At 46.8% G+C, this 14,036-nt stretch overlaps 1 protein-coding gene across 1 annotated transcript in view; it reads left to right on the top strand.

The window, feature by feature from the left end:
* Nucleotides 1–7,277: 7,277 nt before the first annotated feature.
* VILL (villin like) overlaps nt 7,278–14,036 on the top strand; it is a 55,911-nt gene continuing 49,152 nt past the window's right edge. The window contains exon 1 of the mRNA XM_038392292.2: nt 7,278–7,431. The gene's annotated coding sequence lies outside the window, so the exon portion shown is untranslated. The remainder of the gene's footprint in view (nt 7,432–14,036) is intronic.

The raw sequence follows: 14,036 nt of genomic DNA, 5'->3' as shown, positions 1-14,036 counted from the left end.
CCCCCGCTCCGCATTCACTCCCAATGGAGTGCAGAAGAGACCATGAGTCTGATGGTGGCTTTTATGTAGTGACCTGGGGTAAAAGTCTCCTTGACCTCTAATGGGAGCAGGCTCCAGGACTCTGAGTGCCACAGTCTCAATTTGGCTATATATAAAACCAGAACTGGATTATTGACAAACGCCATATCGTTCTCCCTGCTTGAATCTCTTGCTTGCTTTCTGCACTTGCTAATATCTGGCTGTAGTGCAAGTGAGTAAACAGTGAGCAAGCAGAGAGCAGCACAGCAGCATGGATTCACACCTACAGTGCAAGCAGCACGAGCGACCTTCCTGAGCAGGGTGACCAGATAGTAAGTGTGAAAAATCAGGACAGGGGGTGAGTAATAGGAGCCTATATTAAAAAAAAGCCCCAAATATCGGGACTGTCCCTATAAAATCAGGACATCTGGTCACCCTATTCCTGAGGCATGCGGGTTATGAGGATTAGCTGTGTAAGAATAGCACATGCAGTTATGTTAATTAGGAAGAAACTCATAAAGGTTATGGCAACCATCATGCTTCAGGGTAACTGGGGTCAGGAGGAAATTTCCCCTTCATGGGGTAGTATTGAAAAATTGGGTGCATTACAGAATGAGGATTAGGTTTGCTTCTAAAGTGTCCTACGTTGGCCACCATTGGATACAGTTTGTAAGACTAGCTCTGGTATGGCAGTTTCTATGGCCCTGTATAATTGTAGCCCATTATTTCCTATGTGGCATTTTAGTCATTAAAGGATTCGCTCTTTTCAGCCTAAAATATAATGTGCATGAATCTGTCTAAGGTCAGTCCCTGTCTAGCTGTCTGCCTAAGGTGCTTATGTGGTCCCATCACTGTAGTATAACCTCACCATTTTTAATGTATTTGTTCACAGCACCCTTATGATTCAGGGCAGGGCTATTATCCCCATTGTACAGATCAGGAACTGAGGCACAGAGAGGCTAAGAGGCTTGCCCAAGGTCACACAGGAAGTCTGTGGTGGAACTGGAACATGAACCCGGTCTCCCAAGTCCAGGCTAGTGGCCAAACCACAGAGCCAATCTTCCATCCCTCTCGCCCAAGGTTTGGGTCTGTTTTTTCCTCATTGGTCTTAACATGGAAAGTTTCCCGAGGAAATATCTTACTCCCTTCTAGTCTGGACATTGGAGTGAAACCAGAATTCTTTCCAGCTCTCCTTTGTCACGTTGGCTGCACAGTTGCTGTCTGTTTACACTCTACTATGGCTTCTACCTTCTAGTCCCTTATTGTGTGTTTGGTGAGTGTTTTCTTTGGCAAGCTGAAACTTGGAAAGCACAATAGGTGTGGTCAACGAAAATGCCTCACAGACACCTTTAAGCAGAATCTCGCCTTGTGCAGCATAAATCCTGATAACTTTGAAGACTTAGACAAGGGCAGACCTGAACGGAAAGTGACTTTCCCTAAAGGTTATAAACACTTTGAGGAAGACGTGCATGAAAAACTGGTTTGAAAAAAGGGCCAAGCATCCTGCCACGTCTTCAGTGGGAGCCTGCACGTTCCTGTGTGACATCCATTTGCAAGCTTGCTCCTCACAGCTCAGACTCCAACCGCAAAGGTGGGAATGCTCTAAGGGGGAAAAAAAAAAACAGTGGTACAGGACAAGCTCAGGAGTGGATCCTTCTGCTTTCAGTGAACGCTTTGCACTGGTGCAGAGCACTTCACTCCTTAGCTAAGCACTGACCATTGTGCAGGGCCGGACTCTGTAGTAAAATGCATCCCTCGCACCCCCACAGGGCACTCCACCCAACTAGGAGTTTCAGCCTCAGTTGTCCAGTTAGATGGTATCAAATACATAGTTAAAAGCTTTGCAAGCCCTCCTGTGCTGTTCAGTATACTTTCTTTCTCCTCCTCCTCCACATTGACTGGCCCTCAAGGGGAGTCTGACTGCGACAGCAATTGTGTGTGGTGGCCCCAGCTTTGATCTTAGTGGGTTTCCTGTACCAAGGTTTATGCAGGTAACTCCCAGTGACATTTGAAGATACAGATTCAGGCAGGACCAGTTCCATTCCCTCCTCCTCCCGGGACTCTGGAATGCAGAGAGTTCTGCTTGGGGGATGGAAAGCCCCCAAAGAAGTTAATGCAGCTGAGCCTAACAACTTCTGATAGGGGTGCCCAAATGACAACCTTGGATTCCTCTCAAGGATCTGAGGTCAGCTCGGTCATTTGTGAGGCAACATCTGTGTGATGAGTGAGTGCCTAGTGATTAGTGCAGGAGACTGAGTCAGGAATCCTGGGTTCTGTTTCCAGCCCTCTACCATTAACTCACTGTGCAACTTCAAGCACGTCTCCTAGGGCTGAATTTTGAAAAGTTTGACCACCGCAGCTTTTGGGGTACCCAACTGTAGACCCAATGGGGCTGATTTTAGAGGTGCTTGAGCCCCCACTGCTCCCACATACTTCAGCCGATCTGCAAATCAATCCTTCAGTTTCTCAAGCTGGAGACCCAAAAACAAAAGCATCTAAAATCAGAGTCCGTTTCTGACAATGTAGCTTGAAGCTCCAGGCCTCAGCTCGGGTGAGGCATTTCCTTCCTTCACCAGGTGCGAGGAGTCACAGTTAATATTTGCAAAAGAACTTTGAGTTCCTTGCATGAAAGATGCCACAGGAGGTAAAGTATTAATGATTACCCACTGCTAGCATCAGCCCGGCCACATGATACAACTGAAAACAGCTGTGCTGTCACGTGAAGTGAGGCAGTGTCTGTATGGTAGTTGACTATTAGTATTATGAGCTGCTCAAGTTATGGGATTACAACAAGGTAACGAGGAATCTAGGCAATGGAGCATTCAGCCCATAGCCTTGTGGACATGTTATTCATTTCAAGGCAGTTCCATTTCATGCAGTCGTGTTAACCATTAACCGGAACACAATTGCCAGCCAGAGGCAGCTACATACCCAGTATGCCATCCATTCGCACAAAAGAACTCCAGGACAGCAGCTGTTTCCAGAGAGGGTTTCTCACCTGCCAAGCTGTTCCATGTACAAACATTGCTAGAGAGCAAAGTAACTATCACTGTGCTCAGTGGGCCAATTCCTTACTCCAGCAAAACACACCTTGAAGGCAGCGGGGCTCAGTCCCCAGGTTAGTACTCGATCCATCCCTACTTGGGCTAATTACCACTGATATGCACAGACACTAGGGGCTCATTTCTTTCTTGGTTGTCTTGGGATTTGTTTTCATGGGAGTTTTGGCTCAGAAAGGACTGAGTATGAACTGACTAAGAAGCTCAGGATTTGGCCCTAAAACACTCCTCCTCTATCAATGCAGCTTCATCTCAGAAGCCGTTCTTAACATTGTCCAGAGGGCTGCTCAAAATGTGTCCATCAAAACTGTTCTTTGCTGGGAAACTGGGGGGTTGACTGAATTAAATTTTTCATAAAAATTTCTTTCTGTGGAAAAATTTTAATTTTCATTTAAAAAAAAAATCCAAAAATTGAAATGTCTTAGCCAAACATTGAAATGCTTTGTTTCAGCTATCCCACCATGATGCCTCATGGGAGCTGTAGTTCAGTTTCCTCATTCTTCTCTCTGGGTCAGTTGCCCCAATCGGACTTTATCTCCCATAATGCACCACAGTCAGAGACTTCCATGATGCAACTACACTGTATCTCCTCTCACGATAAGGGGGAGACTATGATGCACCATGGGAGATGAAGTCCAACTAAGGCACCCAATCTACTGAAGAGAAAGGGAGTATGAGGCACCCATCCTACCACCCTCATAAGGCACCAGGGTAGCATTTCAGAATCAAAGTATTTCAGGTGTAAATTGTCTACCAAAACGTCAATTTTTTCCATGGAAAATATAGAAGATTATTTTTTATTTTATTTTTATTTAAATTTTCAGTGGGGAAAGCATATTTTCAGACCAGCTCTAATGCTAAAGAGCATGCTGGCCCATGCACTGTGCGTGTGGTTCCCTGCTGAGCAGTGGGGAGCAGTACCCCCATCGTTAGCACAAGCGATGCAAGCATGAGTCACCCTTGTGAGCTGGATCTGATGAGACTGGACCTGGTTTTCAAATGTGCTGAGCACCTGCTGTTACCATTCAGCGTCACTCTAAGTCAGGCCCATTAAGCTCATCAAGAGCTGAAGGCACATAACAAAGACTGGGGGGAAGCAGTGCTATATACAGTAGGGTACAAAAAGCCCTCCCTGCCTGCCATGATCTCCTGTGGTTAAAGGCAGTACTCGCCTATCCTTATTACATAGCTTGATCTTGTCTGGATGGAAGGAACCAAACTGTATGGTTAAGCCATATTACTTTCAGGCTTTAGGCTTGCTTCCAGCTAGGTGGCCAAGAGTAAACGATGTTAGAATATGGGTCAGGGTAGTATTCTGGCATGACCCAGTCCCTGGAGAGGTTAGGGTTGCCTGTGTAGACAGGGCTTACGCACAGGCAAGTGAGCAGACCACCTTCAGTTGGTGTGTGTCCGCATAGATCCATTGCAGCCAACCTGCCCATCTATTCCTATTACCCGGGCACTCTGTTCCTTTAACAGAGCATCCAGAACGGAGGGATTGGCCCTGCCCCTTCCAATAGAACTTCAGTGAAGTAGGTAGTGGTATAGTTGAGCGTAAAGGCCACAATCTGGGAGAATATGGTGTATATTCACTCCTCCTCTCCAGTGATGAGCAAATCAAGGCTGTGTAGTCACTGGGTATGTGACAGTGAGTGCCAGAAATGCAGTTTAATGGCACTTCTGGTTTTCACCCTGATGTCCTCCCATCTAAACCCAATTCAAAATAAGAACCTCAGGTTATCCCACGACAGCCTGGAACATGGAGGTCTTGGAGGGTGGTTCTAAGGATTACCCTCTGGCCAGAAGGCTCAGGTGTTGCAGGTTGGATCAAACAGCCCAAATCACACATGTACAGCACACATCTCACACTGAGCTGGCATGGGGGTGGTTTAGAGCATGGCAGGTGTGTGAGTTTAAACACGATCCTACAGCCAGGTGGGAGATCTTGTGCACACCCATCGTGTTGTACCCCATAACACTTGAATCTTCTACAGCACCTTCCAGCTAGATTTTCAAAAGCCAAAGTCTGCTTTTTCCCCACATTGATGGGAGCACGGAAACCAATGAATGCATTCCTGATTTACACACGTCAATGAGTAGAATTTGGCCCTAAGCACATGTAAATATTAACGAATTCAACCTCATGTTACCACAGAGAGAATGGACCAAATTTTTAAAAGTGTTCTTTAATGTTGGGTGCCCAACTTTCATCCCTAATGGGCTGACTTTCAGAGGGGCTGAGTGTCCCCAGTTTCCATGGACTTCAGCTGGAGTTGTAGGGCTGTGACAGCCACTGTTCCTAACCAGTATACCAGGCCTGGACAGAGGACCTTCAGAATGAAAGCGCAAGTCTCTAGAGCTTGAGGTAAAAGCAGGCTTTGCACCAGGAGCTGTAACAGAGCCAAATCCTCTGTGGATTGGGCACAGGGGGTAGCCAACACATGTTCACATGTGGATTACATTCTTCTCCTAGAAGGCGATGCTCATCCCAAGCCCCACAGTGGGTCAAATTCCAGACAGGACCCCATTCATGTAGTATCCAATATCTTGGCTGACATATTGGAGACTGAACCGGAGCTAAAAGTATGAGTCTCCATCACTTGAACTAATGATCCAGCATCTGTAATATTCTCTGCCTCAGTAACACACCCACTGACTAATTGTTGACAGGAGCTCTGTACCCCTGAAGATCTGCCCCATGTGTGCCAAGCAGGGCACCCAGAAACTGGTCTACCTAAAATCAGAGGCCACATTTGAGGACTGCCCCAGGTCACAGAGCCAGAAATAGAAGCCAAATCTACTGCCCTATGAGACAACTGCAAATCCAGGCTTTTCTTCACTATCCCTCTTAAAGTTGTGGGGCTACTTTGAGAAATGAATACCCAATGCTCCACTTAAAATAAAACACGCACTACTTTATGTGAAGGTCAACAGGAAGGTTACACTGTGGCCAAAAATTTGTGTACAGGTGTCTAAAGTTTCATAGATAATGTGCGTTCTAGTGACCACAAAAGGCTTTCCCACATCCCTGTATGCCACCACCAGTATAATGTAACCATGTTATTTAGGCCTGACTTAAAGATTTGTACAGATCTTATTTTGTAAGGGCTGAAAACAGAACCCCCACAACCAAACTGGAGCCATTACTAAATGGAAAATGAGATGTAACAGTCAGAAACTAAGGAGCTTTGCATTAATTTGCGGTCAGGTTAGCAAATGAATTCCTGTTTCTATGACGTTATGTGCTGTGGTCTCTGAAATGTGTCAGTCTTTCAAATGACCTTTAAAAATAAACATCTATGGGCAAGGTCCTCAGATGGTCTGGGTTGGTGTAGTTCCATTGCTGCCATGCCAATGCATACTAGCTGAGGGTCTGGCCCATAGTGGTGGGTGTGGGTTACTCTAAATAGCTAGGAATACTGCAAAGAACAAATCAGTGAAAGTGTAACAGGCAGGATGAACTGACCATAGGTTTCTTACTGGTCTCTAATAGCTGTGTGCCCTTAAGGTGCTTGTATGGCTCTCATATAGTCTCACCACACTTCTGAGAGGTCGGGCAGTCCTATTTCCATTTTACAGATGAGGAAGTAAGATAGAGAGAGGCTAAGTGGATGCTGCTACCTTCCATCATATTAAATATTGACCTCCAGGAGCACCTTTGACTTTTCATGGATAAGCCCGAGCATGGTTCCTGGACGTAGGCATTTACAATTTAAATTATTCAATGACCCACCTCTGAGTTGCCAGTCAGAGCTTCTGCCCATCAGCTCCAGCAATTCCCTGCTTGTGCGCCATGGACTGAGGAGAGAAGTTACAGGCTGGTGGGATGTGGCTGGGAGATGGGGAAATTGAGCAGGATGGGGCCGGGCAAGTTATTTTACAGCAGGTCAGCCTTGTTGGATGATCTGATGCTTTGTCATGTGACCACGTCATCCAAACATCACTGCATTCCACTGCCTCCATAAACCTATGAAAAAAATCCAGCACCCACTCTGTAAATACCAGCAAAACAGCTCTCTAGCAAAGCAGCTTGTAATCATTAATGCCCATTGAATTTGTAACGTGGATATTACAGAAAAGCCAGTGTCTGCTGAGCCCTTGAGTAGAAGCACGTGGCTTCCTGGGTCTGTCTCTTAGCAAGTCTCATTGAAGGGAATGGGTGTGATCTCTTAGGAGGAGGTTTCCTGTAGTTAAGTACAGTATTAAATTACCGATTTCTGCAGTTCCCCTGCTGACAGAGGTGGCGGAGCAGCAAACAGTGTCTGACTCTAGCTTGCCGAAGGGGTGAGAACGCAGCTTGTGGGTGTAGCTGGAAAGGCAGAAACTTTGAGGAGACTTCACACTTTATAGCAAGGTAAGCTTCTTTTTCAATCCTCTTCATTTCATTTCTAAATGTCGAAGCTGCAGCATGAGCACTCCAACTGCGTGGCAGAACAAAGCCCTGTCAATGTCTTATCAGTTGTATTTAAAACAAAAATGGGGCCAGATCCTCAGCCGCTGTCAACCAGGGTAGCTCCATTTACACAACTGAAGGGTCTGGACAGAGAATTTCATGCACACGCAAACCTTTCATCTCAGATTTCTAAGAATCTGGCAAATCTGCCTATCAACACCTCTGCTCTGAGGAAACATAGGCTTTTGGACTGGTTATCGCCCCAGGCTTGCCTTTACTTTCGTGCAACACGTAATCAACTCTGTTTTGTTTGACACCCCTCGTTTGACTTTCTACTGAGTGGGAATTTGTTTAAAGTTGAATTTTTCGTCCCATTGTTACACGAGAGGGCAAAAACAAATGATCTGGATGGTCTAGATCAACAGAACACACTATTCTCATGGCCTCAGTATAGATCTGCTAAAAAGTCTGAATACGCAGCAGTTTGCCGCTTAAAAGCAAGCGAAGGCTCTGTTGTATGTAGTCTGTTTGTGCTTTGTTACCTCCCAAGTTTGCCGTGTTCATTTGAGAGGCAAATTACACAAAGAAGAAATTGGTTTGTAATGGAGTTCAGCTTCAGGCTTATTTGCTGGTATTTTTCTTAGGCACATCTCCTAGGGACATGACATTTATAATGTGAAGGAGAAACCATGTGAATTAGCATCTGTGGGAGATTTACATTCCTTAAGGAATATACTGGCGAAAGATGCAAACAAACCCTACAGTAACTGAAGCAAACTTGCTCTATGGGGAGTGGAACTACACCGTGATGAAGCTCTATGCTGTCTTTACACAGAGTAGCTAGGTGTGGCTCCGACCTTGCAAAGGATGTGGCAGTAGGTCACTGCTAGGAGCAGCCTCCTTCCTAGCATTCAGTGGGGGTTTTACAAGGCCTTTCCAGTTGGGATCCACTGCTGTTTGCTGTTTGCTGGATGCTGTTTGCTTTCAAAGTACATGGGTGGTACCGGAGAGCCCAATCCAGACCAAGAAACCATTGCCTGTATTTCCATGCCTTGCTGAGGGCACTCGGCAAAGGCAGGTGAGCCTGTTTTGACTTTGCACAAACAAGCTGCCTTCCTCCCCTCCCCCCCCCCGCTTCCCCTCCCACCAGCAATGATGTAGGTCTCATGACATTATTTGCTAAGAAGGACTTTGTGGCAACTGTTGCCAAGGCTTCCCAAATGGGAATGGCGGCCTCTTGCCATGCTTTAAGGCAGAGCCACCAGGTTTGTTCTGAGGCAGGCACCTGAGGAGGGAAGAAGGCAGTGCTCTAGGCAGGAGGGGAGCAGTGGTAAAAAGAAGGTTTTGCGGCTATTGCCCACACATTATCTGTGCTGCGGAGAGAGGGTGTCCGTCTCCAGACCTGCTAGTGCAGCAGTTTTCACTCCACGGATCCACAGCCACCTCCGGAGAAGTGGCCACTTAAGCATCCATCTGTGCTGCGCCATTAACCACGTTGGGTGGCCTGGTTCAAATGCAGCTGGTTCCTGACGGGGGCTCTGTCTTATGTGGTTGGGGCCTAGCCAGTGCTGCCTGCCCAGCTCCGATTGGGTGCAATGGAGCTGGATTGTGTCCGTGTTCAAGCCATACTTCCAAAGCGTCCTGTCCAATGAAGTGGACAGTCCTACATTTTACCACAGTTCAGGGACATGATTAAGGTCTTATCTGCTACCAAAATGGGAGGGCCACACTTTCACCAAGTCTATGGAGCATCCGTGTCATAAAATGCCATATTGGGTGTTACAATAAATAGGTTCCCATAATGGGGTGATATTGTGTAATCACGTACAGGAACTTAGGGTTTGTCTACTTGAGGATATTCAGAAAAATTAATCCAAAGTAACTAAAGGTGTGAATTTAAAGTGGGTTGATTAATCTGCATTAAACCCCCATGTGGACATTCTTATTCAGAATTAATAAGTTTTTATCTTAATTCACTTTGTAAGCTAAACCAAATTAGCCTGAATAAGAATGTCCACATGGGAGTTTAATGCAGTTTAACCAATCCACCTTAAATTCACATCTTTAGTGTATTTTGATTAGTTTTTCTGAGTGTAGCCAAGCCCTTGAAGAACTCTACTTTCAGGAAGTGCTTGATGAGACAGAACATTACATGTGGAGGAAGGAACGAAGCTGGAAGGTTGCGGTGTTTTGGCTCTTTATGCTGCATACACAATAGCAGGGGACCTGTAATTGTCATGTAGATTTGGCCCTACTGTTCCATTACATTTTGCAGCCCTCTAAAATCTGACTTCTCAATATCCATTAATTTTCCCAGCAGAACTTGCTGTGTTCATCTCCTCACAGAGAGTTCGCCCAATTGCATTGTTTCCAACTTACTAATAGATTCTCTACTGGCTCTCACTGCCGTCTTGCCCCAGCAAACTCCTCCCTCTCGGGAAAGTAACACTCACTCCCAGGTTATGGGAGTTAGCGCATCAAGAGACGAGCACAGTGTATACCTCACACTTCAGTGTTTGCAGTGATCTTCTTAGTGTTCTGGATGGACGTTGGAGACGAAGCCCAAACTGGAGCATTGAATCCAGCTTTCAGGGGCATTCAGATCCATATTGGGATCCAAACTTCAAGGCTTGGTCCCAATTCTAGTTAGAGAGCATCTCTTATCCCAGGGTTTCACATCCCCTTCCTGACCCGACAGCCACCCACATACACACTCTTCCATCACCCTCAATCACAGAGGAATCCATACCTGACACTCTCACACAAAAACACATCTCCTCCTACTCCCGTGGAGCCCATAACCCCTCCCAGGAGATGAGGTTAATGGCAAATAGGAGACATATACCAGTGATTTTCATGGCTCATAGGCACATACTGTTTCCAGCACAAAATGATGTGATTACTTCCCTGGCCCGTATGGGACTATTCAGGCCAAGTGCCTTCAAAACAACTTCCCTTCCTGGGATTTTTTGCCTTTCATTCTCCTAAGGCCACGCTCGCTCTCATTCTCCTGGCTCAGCACTTTGTTGTGTAATAACAAGCTTCTCTGCTGCTCTCTACCCACCTCAAAGAGATTTGATATATAGGGGATGCTAAATTGTATGTTTGAGCGCCATCCGTCCTGGGCCTTTACAGTGGAATGTGTTGTTTAGACTTTCAGACCCCCACAACCTAAATATGCTCCTTTGGCATGTCATGAGCATGAAGTCTAGGTTTCTGGCTCCTATGTGTTTAAAACAGCTCTTCTGAAAGCAACCAGACATGATACAACACATGCCTCCCTAGAAGCTAGATTCTATGGAGCTATGTTAGCTAGATATTAGATATCTATAGCTATCTCCCAGTAGGGAATGTGTTGTAAAGGTTTCATCAGCATTTAAATAAGATACGTACAGGTAGGGTGACCAGATAGCAACTGTGAAAAAAGGGGACGGGGCGTGGGGAGTAAGAGGTGCATATGTAAGAAAAAGTCCCCAAAAACGGGACTGTCCCTTTAAAAACAGTACATCTGGTCACCCTACGTACAGGCATATATCTATAGCTGTGAGTGTATCTATCCTATTTTAACCATGGGTGTGCACACGCATCAACATTAAAATTCAGTCTTTGCCATGCAGTAGAATTGGAGATAACAAAACCAAGGTGTGTAGTACTATGCGGAACTGTTGATGGAGGCTGACTTTTTCAACTTGTATCTTTATTTCCTCTCCTAAATTCTTATATTGTGTGGCGGTCTTCCGGCGGAACAGCTGCCATGTTCAGACCCAGAGGTGGCTGCATTCCAGTGGGCAGTGAAATAACACTGATGTGTGTGGTTAATCCTGTACTCCTGGACCAGACGCTCCTTTTCTGCATCACTCAGTGTTGCAGTCCTGCCGGTGCACAGACAGGAACTTTTTTGGCAGAGTCGTGTGTTTGGACAGGATACTGGGTCTGCTCAGCCTGCAAGGTACAGGGAGAAACAAAACACCCCTTGCTGTTAATGAGCCCAAACTGGTCTTTTCCTGTAAAGCTGTGTTGGTGGCAGGTTGTTTCAGACACCTCATCCTTCATGGGCTAAACTGGGTCACTAGGCTGAGCCCGGGGTAAGGGGCAAAGTATAAATTGCTCCCCACCCCAACGAGAACAACATGACTGGAGCTCCTAGGTGATACTGTCTCAGGGAGGACCCATTCCTTCCCTGCTCCCGTCACTCTGGGTGGAGCATCACTTACTCCATCCCTTTGTGAAGGTTAATTTATTCCACCGTCCTTGTGCTCATTCAACTCCACTGGTTAGTACCAGGGGAGGGGAGGAAAGGGAAGGGGAGAGAAGAGGAGGGACTGGGGTTAGGCCTTCTGCACCCACTTGCTCGCCCGGTGCAAACCATCCCATTGAATCAGCACGGGGTGTTACTGTAACCCCAGCTCGGCACCGACGACCATAACAACTCAGCTGCTGTAACAGAGGCGAGTGGCATGCTCTGCAATGCACCCGCACTGCTGGACTGTCCCCACCTGTTGTGCGCAGGAGTCCCAGAGCTAGAAGCATGAGGCTCAGTGCTTTGAGCTAAAGGATTAAATCAATGCGCCGAGAGCTGTAGCGAACTCATCTCCTCTGTGGATACAGCGCTGAGGGTGCAATGTATGTATCACATGCTGCCGATGGCTTACAGAGTGCTCCCAGTTAGTAATAGGATATATGCATTGGTGAGGGGTGACACTGTTGCCAGCAGCTCTCTGGATGTTCCCTACAGCATGGTCAGAGATGATAGGATAAACCTGTACACATGGCTGGCACTGACCGTGCCCCTGCAGGGTGCTGGTAATATTCTCCCAAGGGAAGATCACCTTGAAGTCTGGCTCTGTTTTGGGGACCTCAGAGCTTAGATCTTCCCCATACCGCGTGAAAGCGACTGAAAGGAGCGGAAGTTGGATCTGGTTGGTCGGTGGCTGCTTATCTCTCGCCAGTCGAGCTTCTACTTTCGTTCTGTTGTGCGTGACCACGCTGCGACCAAGGGTATGATAACCAGACAAAGGGCGAGCTTCCCTCTGCAGCAACGGCTGTGCACCTGAGTCCTGACTAAAACTGCCACTCCCGGCCGGAGACGGACACCTGTTACGAGCCGTGCGGGAATTTCAACACCAGTGTCCCAGCTCGTTTCACCTGTGACCTATAGAACTGCCTGCCCTCGCCTCTGGAATGTCTGATGAACTCATTCTGAGCTAAGTTCAAGAGTTGGAATAAACATTAATCTCTCTGTTTGCCATTTGAAAGCTAACAGCATGGGCCCAGTCCTTGCAGCCCACTGTGTGAAGTCAAGGGAGCAGACTTGAGGAGGAGGCCTACCTGCTTTCATGGGGGTATGATAACTACCTAAATCGATATTTAGGCACCCAGATATACAGAGGAACTGAGCAATCCGGCCTCGGTACCTCTAACAATCAGGCCGTCCATTTAGGTGCTTGTTGTCTAGACACCACAGCTAAAACCTGGGTGCCTAAATTGGGCCCCCACTTTGAGAACCCCAATTTAAAAGCCACTTTTGAAAATCTGGCCTTGAATGGTTTAGAAGGGGGGGAACCCCAGAGCAGAGATCTGCGTGGTGCAAAATGGCTTTTAATTTTAATGCTGAACCCCAACAGCATAAAAGAAATGAAGTTAAATCTTATACAGCCTGCAAAGAGCTTGGCTGTTGCCTACTTGTTACTTGGCTCATTTCCTTTTGAAGAAGCCTTGTAGGACGTTATGCTCGGGTAACTCGAAATCCTTTTCCCAGCCTTGCTTCTAGTGGGAATATTTCACCTGCTCTCTTTTAACAGCCTGATCTTCAGCGGGACCACCGCACACAGCTCCAGGGGAAGGCAATGAGATTGGCAGGGGCTGAAAAATCAGGCCCTCTATTTTGGCTGTGACCATGATGCCTTGTTTTAGAGGGACGTGGCTCTGCTGTCCAGATGCCAAACACTTCATCTAGATTCTGTGTGCTTGTGCTTCTGAAGGAAGCTCAGTGTATTCACGGTGAGCAGGAAGCACTTGCTCATGCTCACCTTCTCTCTCTCCCCCTCTCCCCCCCTCCCTCCCACCCTCTGCACTCCCTAATGGCTCAGCCCTGGGTGGCAATAACCTTTGGCCATTCGGCTCAGTAACAATATATACAAATTTCAGAGTAGCAGCCGTGTTAGTCTGTATTCGCAAAAAGAAAAGGAGTACTTGTGGCACCTTGTAGCTCACGAAAGCTTATGCTCTAATAAATTTGTTAGTCTCTAAGGTGCCACAAGTACTCCTTTTCTTTTTGCGAATACATACAAATAAATCTCACCAAGGTGGTCGAGGGATACAGCCTTTTCCCCTAGGCTGTGCACGCTGCCGCTCTGATAAGAGGCTGCTGGGAATAATTCTAACCAGAACGGCTTCTGAGGAAAGGAGGAAGTGAAGTTAAAAAGAATCCAGTTGTTTCTTGCTGCATAACTCGGGTGACTCTTCCAGCCTGTAACGCGCCATGTAGTTCTGCCTCCAGATTCAGTCCAGGTACTTAGGCAGAACCTGTTCCATTACAGCAGAGAAGGAAGGAATCAAGAGATGGA

The sequence above is a fragment of the Dermochelys coriacea genome, chromosome 2, assembly GCF_009764565.3.
Source record: "Dermochelys coriacea isolate rDerCor1 chromosome 2, rDerCor1.pri.v4, whole genome shotgun sequence".
In the NCBI taxonomy this organism is placed as follows: Eukaryota; Metazoa; Chordata; order Testudines; family Dermochelyidae; genus Dermochelys; species Dermochelys coriacea.
Note: the sequence above shows the minus strand (reverse complement) of the source record. Positions and strands in the feature narration are given on the sequence as shown.